This window comes from Eptatretus burgeri, chromosome 1 (genome assembly GCF_056783735.1).
Source record: "Eptatretus burgeri isolate ZD-2024b chromosome 1, Ebu_testis_v1, whole genome shotgun sequence".
Taxonomy (NCBI): domain Eukaryota; kingdom Metazoa; phylum Chordata; class Myxini; order Myxiniformes; family Myxinidae; genus Eptatretus; species Eptatretus burgeri.
The window spans coordinates 108,170,216-108,183,164 of record NC_140961.1 but is presented as its reverse complement, the minus strand read 5'-3'; the positions used below and the strand labels follow the sequence as shown (position 1 = coordinate 108,183,164).

Sequence of the window (12,949 nt, the reverse complement as noted above, 5' to 3'; positions counted from 1 at the left end):
ACCCATCGCTTTTGTACCAACCTTACCCAGTCGCACCCAACTGTCTCTGGACTTTGTGTCCTTTTCTTCTGACAAAGTGGAGAGCTTGCTGTCAAACCTCACCTCAGACTCTGCAACCGGTACAGAGGGCATCAGCCCACATGTCCTAAAAACCTGCTCCTCTGCTCTTGCTCATCCTCTATCTGTTCTATTCACCCTCTCATTTGCTCAAGGTCATCTGCCATCTGTTTGAAAATCAGCAAACATTACCGTCCTGCATATAAAATGTGCAAAAACAGATCCCTGCAACTACAGACCAATCATCCTTCTTACGATCATCAGTTACGTTATGGAGTCCATCTAGATGGGTCAGTATCCTGCCTGACCCCAAAAAAATTGCAAATTTTTGTTTTATGCTTATTTCTAGTACTTTATGATGTGGAAGACAACATATTAAAAGTTGGGCAATTTTGACGCATGGGAAAGTCCCTCAGTGACGTCAGAAAACAAGATGGCTGCCGGCAGATAAAACGTCAAAAAATTGACTGTTAATCATCAGACCACTAACAATTTAAAGTTAATTTTGCACCAATATTTGTATTATGATCGTTGCTGGTAGTTTATGCAGTGCTAATCCTGAGACCATTCGCAATTTAAAGTAAATATTTGCACAAATATATGTTCTTTGATTGTTTCTGCCAGTCTATGACATGGAAAGCAACAAAAAAAAATTGGACAATTTTGACACATGTGGAAGTACCATATGCCTTCTAGACTTAGATTCCAGTTTCATCATCCTCCTCCTCCTCCTCCTCTATCTCTGGTTCAACACTCATATTGTCACAGTTGCTGTCCTGGCAATGTCCACATGCACTGGTGCATTCTAATCCATGCTTCCTACATGAACACCTTAGTGTTTTGCACCCCCCTGAACAGTTGCAGTGAATCATCCGAAGTAGTATGTCTGGAGCAGGGCTTTTGTCTGTCATCACTGGAACAAGTTTTCCTCCTTCTACCTTCCATCCCCACTCCGTTGGCTCCATTCCACAACAAAGGCCCATCCATTCCATGACCTGGTAATAGGTCCGCAGAGAATAAAACTTGCAGGCAGCGGATGTCGGGGGCAGTCTTTCAGGAGTGACAAATGCCTTAGCCATTGCAACCTTTTTGCAGAGAATGTTGTATCTGATCGATGCCAATGAGTCGTTCTGATTTGCTTTAAACAATGCCACCATTGCTCTGCAGCCTGCAGTTTCAATAACATCCTGACTCTGCTGTGGTTTACAGAACACCTTTCAGCTGTCTATCAGTTCCTTTTCTTTCTTGATGATTCTTTGAAACCCTGACTTCTTTCCAATCCCAAAGACACGAGACGTTGCGTCACAGCCAGTTAATGCATGAAGGAACAATATATCTCTGCAGGCTGCATTTCCAAGTATCTGCTGAAGGACTTTGATATTGTAGACATTTGATTTTGCCTTGTCAGAACGGAAATAGAGTTCAATGCAGTTTGTCTCCACCATATAGAAGAGCAGGAGGAGAAGGAGATCTGTATCTTCTCCAATGAGGGTTGTAGATCTGGAAGCCGCATTTGCGACGGCCACTTTTGCAATCTCAACATCAGCATCTCCCTCTGCTTGGATCACCTCACAGCCTTCCTTGCGTAACACCTCTATAATCAACAGTATCATTGCCTGCTTGTTTGACTCATTCGACAGAAAGTCCTCCTTTTTCCCAACAAATTTTGTTCACTCCGTAATGTTAACCTTGGTGGCATTCTTGTTTCTATTCCGACGTTGATGAGAACAGTCCTTTGTGCTTGGCCCAGCCTCATAACCATCAAACACAACAGTCGCTTTGCCATAGTGTCTGACTGTAAATGAGGCATATTCATCTGCAATGGAACTGTAGGTGAATCCCTCTGTCCACTTTAAGCGGTGAATAAGTGATCCCCCATCAAGAACATAGTGATCTGTTCCTGGAACTGTCTGGTTGACAGCATTGTCAGATTTGGTTGTAGCATAATTCCTTATTGCCTCCGCCAACTGTGGTTTATCTGGCTGGCGCAGGATGTTTTTTGCCTCAAAAAGAGACATTCGGTATGGGCAGAGTTCATATTTCATCACTTCACCTATCTGGAGATCTCCCATCTGTGACACGACTAAGAACCTCTGGAATAGTAACGCTGGATCTATTGTGCGGTCCTCAGCAAATTTGACTGCCCTGCTGGATACAAGTGTCTTGACTTTAGAAGTCCTTTAGTGTGAATAGGAGTAAGCTGGGTGATCATCCATCTTCTTAACAATGTCACTACCTACTTTGAATAGGTCATGAACATTGACATCCTCATTTGCAGTAACCCCTGTGATGATATTGCGCAATGACGTCATCAGAAAATGGTGTGAAGCTGTCCAATTTTTCGGCAACTTTGCCACGATCAGCTTCATCTCGACTCACCCTGGATGTTGTCAACTCCTGATGTTGTTCACTTGTTGAGTAGCTACTCGAGGTCAGTTCTTGCATCGCAAGGTTGTAGGAGGACGATATGGTTGAAGACAGAGTCCAAACTGCTCTCTGGTGCTCTGACATCCCACTTCCTCGAGTCAGCCCCCCTTGGCTTTTCAGTGAGCGCATTAATGTCTGTTCTCTCACAAGATCAGAGCCTAGGCCAGCCCAGTGTTGGTCACTGCGCCGGATTACATGATAACCAGATTGGAACTTCTGATGAACTTCAGGGTTGTCATCCTCTTAACGCAAGCATCTTCTCGAGATAGAGTCGAGCTGACTTCAGGTAATTGGGATGGCCAGCAGCTGCAAATATCGGCAAGCAAGCTGATATGGCTTGGAGATGCATCTCCCAGGACCCTGTCCGATCAGCTGCCACAAGTGCCCTTGCAATTCCCAACATACGCTGGTAGTTGATCCAAAGTGCACTGGTTTTCGAGTCCTTTGCAAGTTTATTCCTTTCCTGATTCAATCTATTGTCAATGAAATGAATACACTCTGATTGCAACACAGACTCTATAGTGTCACTCTCGACAGTCTCCAGGGAAATGTACAGTCGCTCCAGTTCTGCCACTTGTTCTTGAAACCCAGGGTCAACTTCCACAATCTTGCCAACAACCTGACGTGTAAGACACTGATCCACAAGCAAATGGCCACGAAAAGCACGTTGCACCACCTTCCCACTCAGCATGTGCACAACAGCATTTTGACCATACAGTGTTTCCAGGATCTCTTTCAGTCCACTTTCATCCATCAAACTTCCAATGGCACCCAACAAATTCATTAATGTGTGGAAGCTCCCAAGCAGTAGCACTGCATTATGGATTGGGTTATCAGCAGGAAGAGCATTCACTATCTCAGAGGCCTTCCAAAACAGCGGTTGGTCAAATGTGATGATTGCTGGCATGTTGTGTTTTGATGCAAGTTTGCTCAGGTAATCAAGAGTTGACAAGATGCAGGTTTTGTCACCTGGGTTCATATCAATCATTGGGAGAAACTTTATTGAGGCTTTCCCTGGGTGATCACACTCCTCATGCAGAAAGTGCATCATGCCTTGCCAATTTGGTGCACTCTTTTCGAAGCAAAATGACATCTCCCATAATATGTATGCCTGGTGTTGGCTTAATGGTTAGGGTAGTGGGCTTGGGATCCTGGGGTCCTGAGTTCAAATCCCGCTCAGCTGTTGAATTAACACCAGGTGGGGTTGACTCTGCCTGTCATCCTTCCGAGGTCGGCAAAATGAGTGCCAGCATGCTGGTATACTGTGTCGGAGTGGCGACCCGTCCAGGATTGTTCCCAATAGCCAAGGAGACTGCTTCGGCGGCACCAACGCTCTGCACAGAGTATGGTCCTAATGGATGGATGGATAATATGTCAATTGTGCGATCACAAATTGATAACAAAGGGAGGGGCTGAAATTTGAGGTTGCGGTTGATGTGCTCTGTATAGCGGTAATCTATTATATTGATCTTCGTCAGTTCGACGAGCTTCCTGTCAGACATTTTCTTTCTAGATATGATGTGGCTAGATTGCCGCCCTGGTGTAATAGCTGCTATCATGCCCATCCCATGAAAGGTACCCTTTCCATCCAACGTTATGATCTTGTGGTCCACATTGTCTCCAGCAAATAACAAGGATATATCAAGAATGTCGGTGTCACCTCCAAACACATCCGGAGCAAGAGAAGAGGCTGCGTTTACTTCAAACCGCTGCACTTCAGAGTAAGATGAGGAAAAGCCAAAGGTTGATAGACTATCTATCAAGAAACGAGACCTATACAAGTGATGCATTTGCACTGCAAGACCAAGCTGCAATGGTGCAATTACAGCCCTTGGACGCACTGCTTGGATGACTGCTTGTCCAATACCAGCAACCTCCCTAGATGTATCTTTCCCGACCAAAAGATGCTGCAGCAAGAATCGCAGGCTAGCTGGGACATACCCCAATGCAGCAGTAAGGCTTAGGTCTGCAGTAGTTGGGTATGTATCCCCATGTGGTGCAACTGTTGTTTTTATGTCACTTTTTATTAGTTTTGCAGCAGTCTGAAGAATTGCACGTTTTTGTGCTTCTTCATCATCTTCTCGTGGTGCATTGTCGTGGTCACGGAGGATCTGGGACGTTTTTTTCTCTGAATGTCACAATGTCTTTTAAACCTCTACCCTCTGCCATGAATATAGATTCACCATATCGTTTTTTAACGTTCCTTCATGTATTGGTTCCCATATGCATTGGATTCACTATCGCCCAGGTATTGCTCCATTCTAGCCACGAGGTCTGTAATTGTTAACTGTTCCTCATCATTGTCTTCAAGAAAAGAGCACACCTTATAGAAAGCCTAATTCTGGTCACTGTCCTTAGGCCTTCCCATTTTTCGTCTCTTGTTTGACTCAGTCGGCTTGAACCGTTGTGGAATGTCTCACATTGTGCGAAAATTAATGTTGCAGGACTTGTGGTACACACAGTCAGCTGCATGGAGATCACCCTCAAAATATTCAATGTGGCCTTGAACACCAATGGCCCATTCATCGCTCCTTGTTTTGCAATGAACTGATATAGTTTTAACAAATGCGTCAGTCTTCACGTAGCCAAAACTGGCTGTTTCTGCATGGCCTCGCTTTGGGTCCTCTTCCTTAACTTCAGTGCCGCAGAAAAGGCAATGTGTTTTTCTGTCATATGGTCCCAGGGAAATGCGAGCACTCCTCTTGACTGATGGACCTGATTCCGCATGATCCTTCTTGGTTAAAGCAATGTCCTTTTTGTTTATGTGATTCACTTGGCATGATTTGTGAACACTGGTTCCAGATAGAATTCTGATGTCAACACCCCTTTCGGCACTTGCATGGTTGATGCCTTCTGCTCCTTTCTCACGAACTAATACCGTTTCCTCACAGTCCAATCCCCTTTGGCATAAAGGGCAGGTCTCTTTACCATATAAAGAGTTCATTTTCTATCTCTGAAAATACAAAAATGAGATCTTTTAGAAGCATGCAGTCAATTTACATTGGCCATATACATTGAATGCCATCAGAGCATTCTCCGCCCCTGAAACCGAGATATTTATGTAAGATATATATGAGGAGGAAACATACTATGGAATAATCTGCATAGTGGTTCGTTTTCGACGTAGTGAATCGTGCATGGTTTTGTGACATTTTTATCATGTCAAAAATTTTTACTTTCCCATGGTCCATTTCTGTCCAACTTTTGATATGTTCCTAAGTAAGTCTTAAAATATAAGGAAATGCAATAAAACAAATAATTTGCAATTTTTTTGGGGTATGGCTGTTCTGGTTGTATATTGACCCGTCTAATCATCGCTTCAGACATTAAATCCTTCCTCTTCTCCAATGGCTTGATTTCCGATCATCAATTTGGTTTCACACCAGGTCACTCTACCATGGATATGCTGCTTCTGCTCGTCCAACAATGGATGGAGGTACTCAATGCCAGACATGAAATCAGAGCCACATCCCTCGACATATCAAGTGCTTTTGACACAGTCTGGCACCCTGCCCTGCTCACTAAACTCTCTCCCTATGGTATCCAAGGACATCTCCACTCACGGCTCGCAGAGTTCCTCTCCTGCCGTAGACAACGTGTGTCCCTAAATGGAGTTCTCTCATCCCCTCTTCCTCTCCAGGCTGGAATTCCTTCAGGTAGCGTCCTGGCCCCTGTTCTTTTTTTTTTTCTGGTTTTCATCAATGATATTTCCCACTCTCTTGAAAATCCTCTATCTCTTTGCTGAAGACTCTACCCTCTGCTGTTCCATTTCTCATACCTCAGACCGGCAAACACTAGCTTCTTTGCTCTCTGCAGATCTGGATGAAATCATAAACTTGACCAACATGTGGAACATGTCTTTCAATCCTGACAAATCTCAGAATCTCACTATGTCTCTCCGATAGGACCGTTTGGAACCCCCCCCCCACCCCCACCCATCTGCTTTCTCAACAATCTGCTGGAAGAAGTCCTTTCATTCAAGATTCTGGGTCTCACTGTATGCCATGATCTTTCCTGGGAAAGTCACATCTCCAACCTGGCCTCCAAAGCCTGTCACAGACTGGGAATCCTCCATCATGCAAAGTCCTTCCTCGGCCCACCTGAGGTCCTGACCACATATAAATCTTCCGTGCACAGCTTGATGGAGTACTGCTCTCTCCTTTGGGCTGGTGCTCCTGCCTCTCACCTTTCTCGGCTTCACACTGTGGAAACCAAGGCATTTAGGATCATTGGTATCTCCTGCAGTGAGGTTGAGTCTGGGCCTCTCACTCTCTCACCACAGGCAGGTCGGTGGGCTTTCTCTCTTCTACCATCTCCTCTCTGGTCTCGCCCCCCCTTGCTCTGTCTGCGATATGTCCCTCCCATATTTCTACAGGGCGCTCAAGGTCCGCCAGCAACCCCCTTCTGGTAAAACTACCAAAACCACGAATCACTGCTCACCTTCACGCTTTCATTCCTCTTTTTTCCCGCCTTTGGAATAAACTCCTGCACTCTCTTAAATCCCATTCTTCCCCCCAGGCCTTCAAAACAGCCATTCACCACCACCTCTTATCATCCCCCATTCAAAACCTCCATCTTTACTACTCTCATTAATCCATCCCAAACACACCTCCTGCAAATTCCCTGCTTTCCTTCCTGAAAGTCCCTGTAATGTCCATCTTGTACACCCCATGTTCCCCGCCCCATCCCTCTCCCTTCCACAGATCTCCTAACGTCTCCGTTCCCCACTGTTTTGTCCTTCCCTCTCCCACCCCTTACGTGTCATGCCCCCCTTGCTTTGAGTTGTGTGTTAGCTCTCATACGAGCCTTGACAATGCAGACAAAAAATGCCTTGGGCTGAGAACTGGCTTCGGATGAAGTTTTCACTTGATAAAACACAGAACATTAAAATATCTAATGTTGGCAATAGGTTTTCGTCTGGGATCATGGAATGTTCATAGGTATATACAGTACATGCCTTTTGGGTGCATCAGGTATTTTCCCTCTGTTTGAAGGAGAAACTTGGAGTGGCCTTTCTCCAGGAGACTCATACAAATCAAGACGCTGCCTTCTGATGGAGGAGTCAATGGCAAGGATCGACGTATTTCAGTCACTTAACGGATACATCCTGCAGAGGGGTGCTATTCTTTTCGTCATCTTTTATCCTCTTCTCATCATCATTTCAGCCTGATGTACAGGGTGACAATTAATTAATTAACAGAATTTAATCATGAACAACTCTTTAAAATAAATATCTGATTTTGTTTTTTTTTCAGGTGATGTGAAGGACTAAGCTTTGGAAAATTGAACCCAATCATCAAAACCGAAAATGGACAAATTGTGCGTGGAACACAGAACTGCCATTGTGGAGCTATATTTTTCCAATCACTACTCCATTTCTATTGCTCAAAGACCGTTTCAGGCAGAGTTTGGTTTGCGAACATGTCCCACACAGAATTTAATGTTGCGATATATTAAATCACATAGGACAACTGGCAGTGTAGCAGATGCAACTAGAAGGGTACTCTTCGATGTCACAATGTCACCAGATATGCCTCCGGCCACAATATTAACTCATTATACATACTTCTACCAAGTTTGATTTAAATCCCTGAACCCAGATTCAAAATATTGAATAATTCTGGCTTCCGGACCATGTGTCCGATGAGGTTGAAATTTAAAACATATATTCTCCATGAATACGAGATCATAATTGTGACATTTCATGTTGATTGATGAAACAGTTCAAGATAAATAATTTTTTTTAACATTTTCGTTCAAACGAATATGGCTTCCAGACCTTGTTACCTATTAATAATTCATAACACCTTGGTATCCCCAAGACTTGGGGAACATGTGGGTGATGTTTCCCCTTGATCTGTCAAGCTATTCTGGAGAAGAACATTTGAAATAGTTTATTTTTCAAACAATGATCGCTGCCAAACCATGTAACTTATGATATCATAGGTGGAGAACTTTTGGTTCTTCATGGATAGGTGATCACACCTCTAAAGTTTCGCCTCAATCTCTTCAGCCATTTTGGGGAAGAAGATTTTGGAAGGTTTTTATGTTGTAAAGAGTATGGCTGCTGAACCACATGACCGATGACGTCACCAATTTTTTTCCCCCATCCAATTTAGCCCGAGATGACCCTGGAAAATGTTCATACCGATTGGATAAAGCATTCGACGTATGCACTTATGACGTCATCAAAAAATCACACTTGTTTCCTGAGGGGAGTACATCGTGTGTGCCAAGTTTCAATTTTTCTAAGGAGCGGTTTCAGAGATACAGAGGTCCAAATATTTTCCTTTTTTTCCAAGATGGATGCCACACCACGTGACCTATGGCATCATAATTATCACCAGAACGTTCTACATGAGCAATCGCACATGTGAAATTTTGGGTCAATAAAATGAGCAGTTGCAGAAAAAACAGAAAATTAGCATAGATGGACGTACAGACTGACGGACGGACAACCTGAAATCATAATTCCACTGGCGACTTCATCAGTGGAGGCATAAAATGTCAGGGCAAAGGAATTCAGTATGACCTGAAGAAACAATTGAAAGAGTGAAAGAAGCAGTCCTACAGAGCCCAAATAAGTCGGCAAGAAGGAAGTCTCAAGAGATAGGCATTAACAGGGAAACTATGCGTACAATTGTTAAGAAGGATCTTAGTCGATATCGCAATAAAATCCAAGTATCACAGCAGTTGAAATCAAGAGATCCATGATGAAATAAGTCGCATTTCTTCTGAAACACATCAGCAGGTGAAGGAAACTTAATCTTCCACTGCCGTGAATGCATGCAATTCATCCTTGTCACACACCCAACATGTCCACCAAATTTCGTCCGAATACATCCACAACTTTTTGAGATCCTGCATGCGAATAGACAAAAAAAACCAAAGATGTCATGAATTTCATGATACTTGCGAAATCCATAAAACAAATTTAACCTCAAAAATAATTAGTGGTTGAATTCAATAACATGATATGCAAATCCTCTTCAACTTTCAAGTCAATGTGATGAAAAATGAGGATTTTAGAAATCCCACCTTAGTTGTTGATTTATGGCCTATGTTGACCTTTTGGTCAATTTTGACCTCAAAAATAATTGAGTGGTTGAAATCAGTGACTTGAAACATAAATCCTCTTCAAATTTCAACTCAATCGGATGACAATTGAGGATTTTAGAAATTTGGCTTTTGTTGACCTTTTGACTATGTTTACCCCAAAAATAATTGGTGGTTGAATTTAGTAACCTGATATGCAAATCCTTTTCCAATTTCAAGTAAATGTGATGAAAATTGAGGATTTTAGAAATTCCAGCTTCGTTGTTCTTTTCAGGCTATATTGACCTTTTGGTCTATGTTGACATCAAAAATAATTGTCTGTTTGAAGTCAGTTACCTGAAATATATATCCTCTTCAAATTTCAAGTCAATCGGATGACAATTGAGGTTTTTAGAAATCCCGCCTAAGTTGTTGACCTTTGTTCTATGTTTACCTTTTGGCAATTGTTGACCTCAAAAATACAAGGATGACATGGATTACAAGGAAATTATGTGCAGGAGGAGACCATTCGGTCCGTCATGCCTGTGCCACACCAATACCAGATTTAATAAATCCGTCAATACCACTTCCCTTCGTGTGCAGCCTTTTGGCTGCTACACTGGTGCTCATTTCGCCGATCTCGGAAGGATGACAGGCTGTCAACCCCCTGGTGTTAATTCAGCAGCAACCAGGGCTTTAACTCAGGATCCTACGATCCCAAACCACCACCCTAACTGCTAAGCCAACAATAATTGGTTGTTGAATTCATTGACCAAATTTGCAACACCTCTTCAAATTTCAAGTCAATCAGATGAAAATTGTCAATTTTAGAAATTCGGCCTCTGTTGACCTTTCAGCCAATGTTGCCTTTAAAAAGAATTGCATAGTTGCATTCCATGTCCTGATATGCAACTTCTCTTCAGTTTTCAAATCAATCGGATGAAAATTGAGGATTTCAGAAATCTGACAAATTTGCTGACCTTTGGCTTATGTTGATCTTTTGACCTTTTGATCTCAAAAACACCAGGGTTCTTGATGATGCGAAACTTTACCATGTGGTGAAGTTTCGTGAAGATCGGTTTAAAATTGTGACCTGTAGGCGATAAACATACAAAAACAGACAAACAAACAGAGCAAGAAAGATGTCATGCACAGCACGATACTTACGAAATGCAGAAAACAAATTTGACTTCAATAGTGATTGGTGGTTCAACTCCAATCACTATTCAACTCAATAACCAACTATGCAACTCCTTCAAATTTCAAGTAAATGTGATGAAAATGGAGGATTTCAGAAATTGCAGCTTCGTTGTTTACCTTTTAGGCTATGTTGACCTTTTGGTCCATATTGACATCAAAAATAATTGGCTGGTTGAATTCAGCGACTTGAAATATAAATCCTCTTCAAATTTCAAGTCGATCGGATGAAAATTGAGGATTTTAGAAATCACACCTAAGTTGTTGACCTTTGGACTATGGTGACGTTTTGGCCGATGGTGACCTCAGAAATAATTGGTGGGTGAATTCAGTAACTTCATATGCAAATTCTCTTCAAATTTCATGGCACTGGGATCAAAATTGAGGATTTTAGAAATTCCAGCTTACTTGTTGACCTTTGGCCTATATTGACCTTTTGGTCGATGTTGACCTCAAAAACAAGACGCTTCTTGCGTATGACAACCTCGACAACCCTATTTCTCAATGGAGAAGAATCACTTAAATATTCTCAGATCCAGATCCGGATTCGGATCTTCACCAAAATTAAGCGTTGCTGTCCTTGGCTGGTCACCTACTCACATAAAACATTTCAGAACGATTGCTTGAAAACTGTGGCCAGAAATCGTGTGACAAACAGAGACAGACAGGCAGACAAACACTGCAGACCAACACACTTGGCAAAAAATCATTTTCGCCGAGTAATTACAAAATTGACTGACTTTTTTTTTTTTTTTTTTTTTTTTTTTTTTTGTATACCTTGGTCGAGGCTCGTATGAGAGCTAACACACAACTCACAGCAAGGAGGCATGAGACAAGAGGGGTGGTTTCCCAGGGAAACTGACTAATATAGTTGAAAAATCTTCGATTTTGCAAGTATCAAACAATTAGGCAAATAGAATAACGAACACAACCAACCAATATACTTGAAAAATCTTCGATTTTCGCAAGTAACAAACAGACAGGGGTGAAAACATAACCTCCTTCTACCTTCGGTGGGCAGAGGGAATAAAACAATTTGTCAACAAAAAAAGAGTTAATTATTGATTGTCACTTTGTAGTTGTTTTCAACGAGGTCAGTTTTTGTCATTTGTTACACGTGAAAATGCTGTTTGAAGATGTTATTAACTTCGTGAATATTTACGTGCCATGTGTTGGAGCTGGAAGAGTAAATTTATTTGACCACTTGTGCAGATTTGCCTCGTGAAGAATGTGTAATTATTGGAAGGGCCTTAAACTGAACTATCAGTCCCTCTCTTGATCGAGTGGGTCAAGAACTTCTAAAGAGTTGAACAATTAATTAAATAATTCCTTGTGCTTGTCTCCCTCCCTCATTATCTGTCTTGGTAGTGCTTTTACTTTTAAATGCTCCACCTTGTCCAACTGCACTCAGTTCTAACCATGAACTTGCAGAGATGAGGAAGTCGAGCGACATTAAAAAGGAAACTTATGTCTGTCTGAGCTTTCCTGCACCCTGAGCGCAAGCCTCTCAAGCTTTCCAACAAAAGTAGTATTATTAGTACTACTACTACTACTACTACTACTACTACTACTACTACTACTACTACTACTACTACTACTACTACTACTACTACTACTACAAAACTTCAATAGCCCCAATTATTATTTGACCCTCTTGTTGGATTGGCTGGAGAAAGTTTTGGTTCAGGTTTGTCATGAACTGTTGAACCAGGCCTGTAGTTTGGCTGAAGGTGATTTGTTCAACTGAAGATGATTCAGGCAGTAATTTGTCGAGTTCAGGGTACCAGTGATAACTCGTCTACTCTACACAAAAGACACGATGGGATATTTCATGTCCACCACCAACCAGAACTTGTTCCAAATGGATAGCGCAGATATTGACGAATCACCCTGCATGTGAAACACCAGGGTAACAATTTATACCTGGTTGGAGATTCAAACTCAAGATAGGCAGCTCAAAGGTGAGTGTGCATACTTCTAAGCTATCCTGGCAGGTTAAAGCAGCTTCTTCGTGAAGAACATCCTGTTGGTCGAACCAATCATATGCTGTTTGTTTATTTGCTTATCCTCCTCGTGCCATTCCACACATAATGCTGTCGAGGCAGTTTCATTGGCTAGTTGTTACAACCAGGGCCGGATTAACCACTAGGCCCGTGAGGCCCGGGCCTTGGCCTCCGAAAATTACCGAGGAGGTTTTTAAAAAAAAATTTTCCTTTTCTTTTTCAGTCTTAAT

At 42.3% G+C, this 12,949-nt stretch overlaps 1 pseudogene; it reads right to left on the bottom strand.

The window, feature by feature from the left end:
• Positions 1-755: 755 nt before the first annotated feature.
• On the bottom strand, positions 756-5,521 carry LOC147035144 (uncharacterized; annotated as a pseudogene).
• Positions 5,522-12,949: the final 7,428 nt, after the last annotated feature.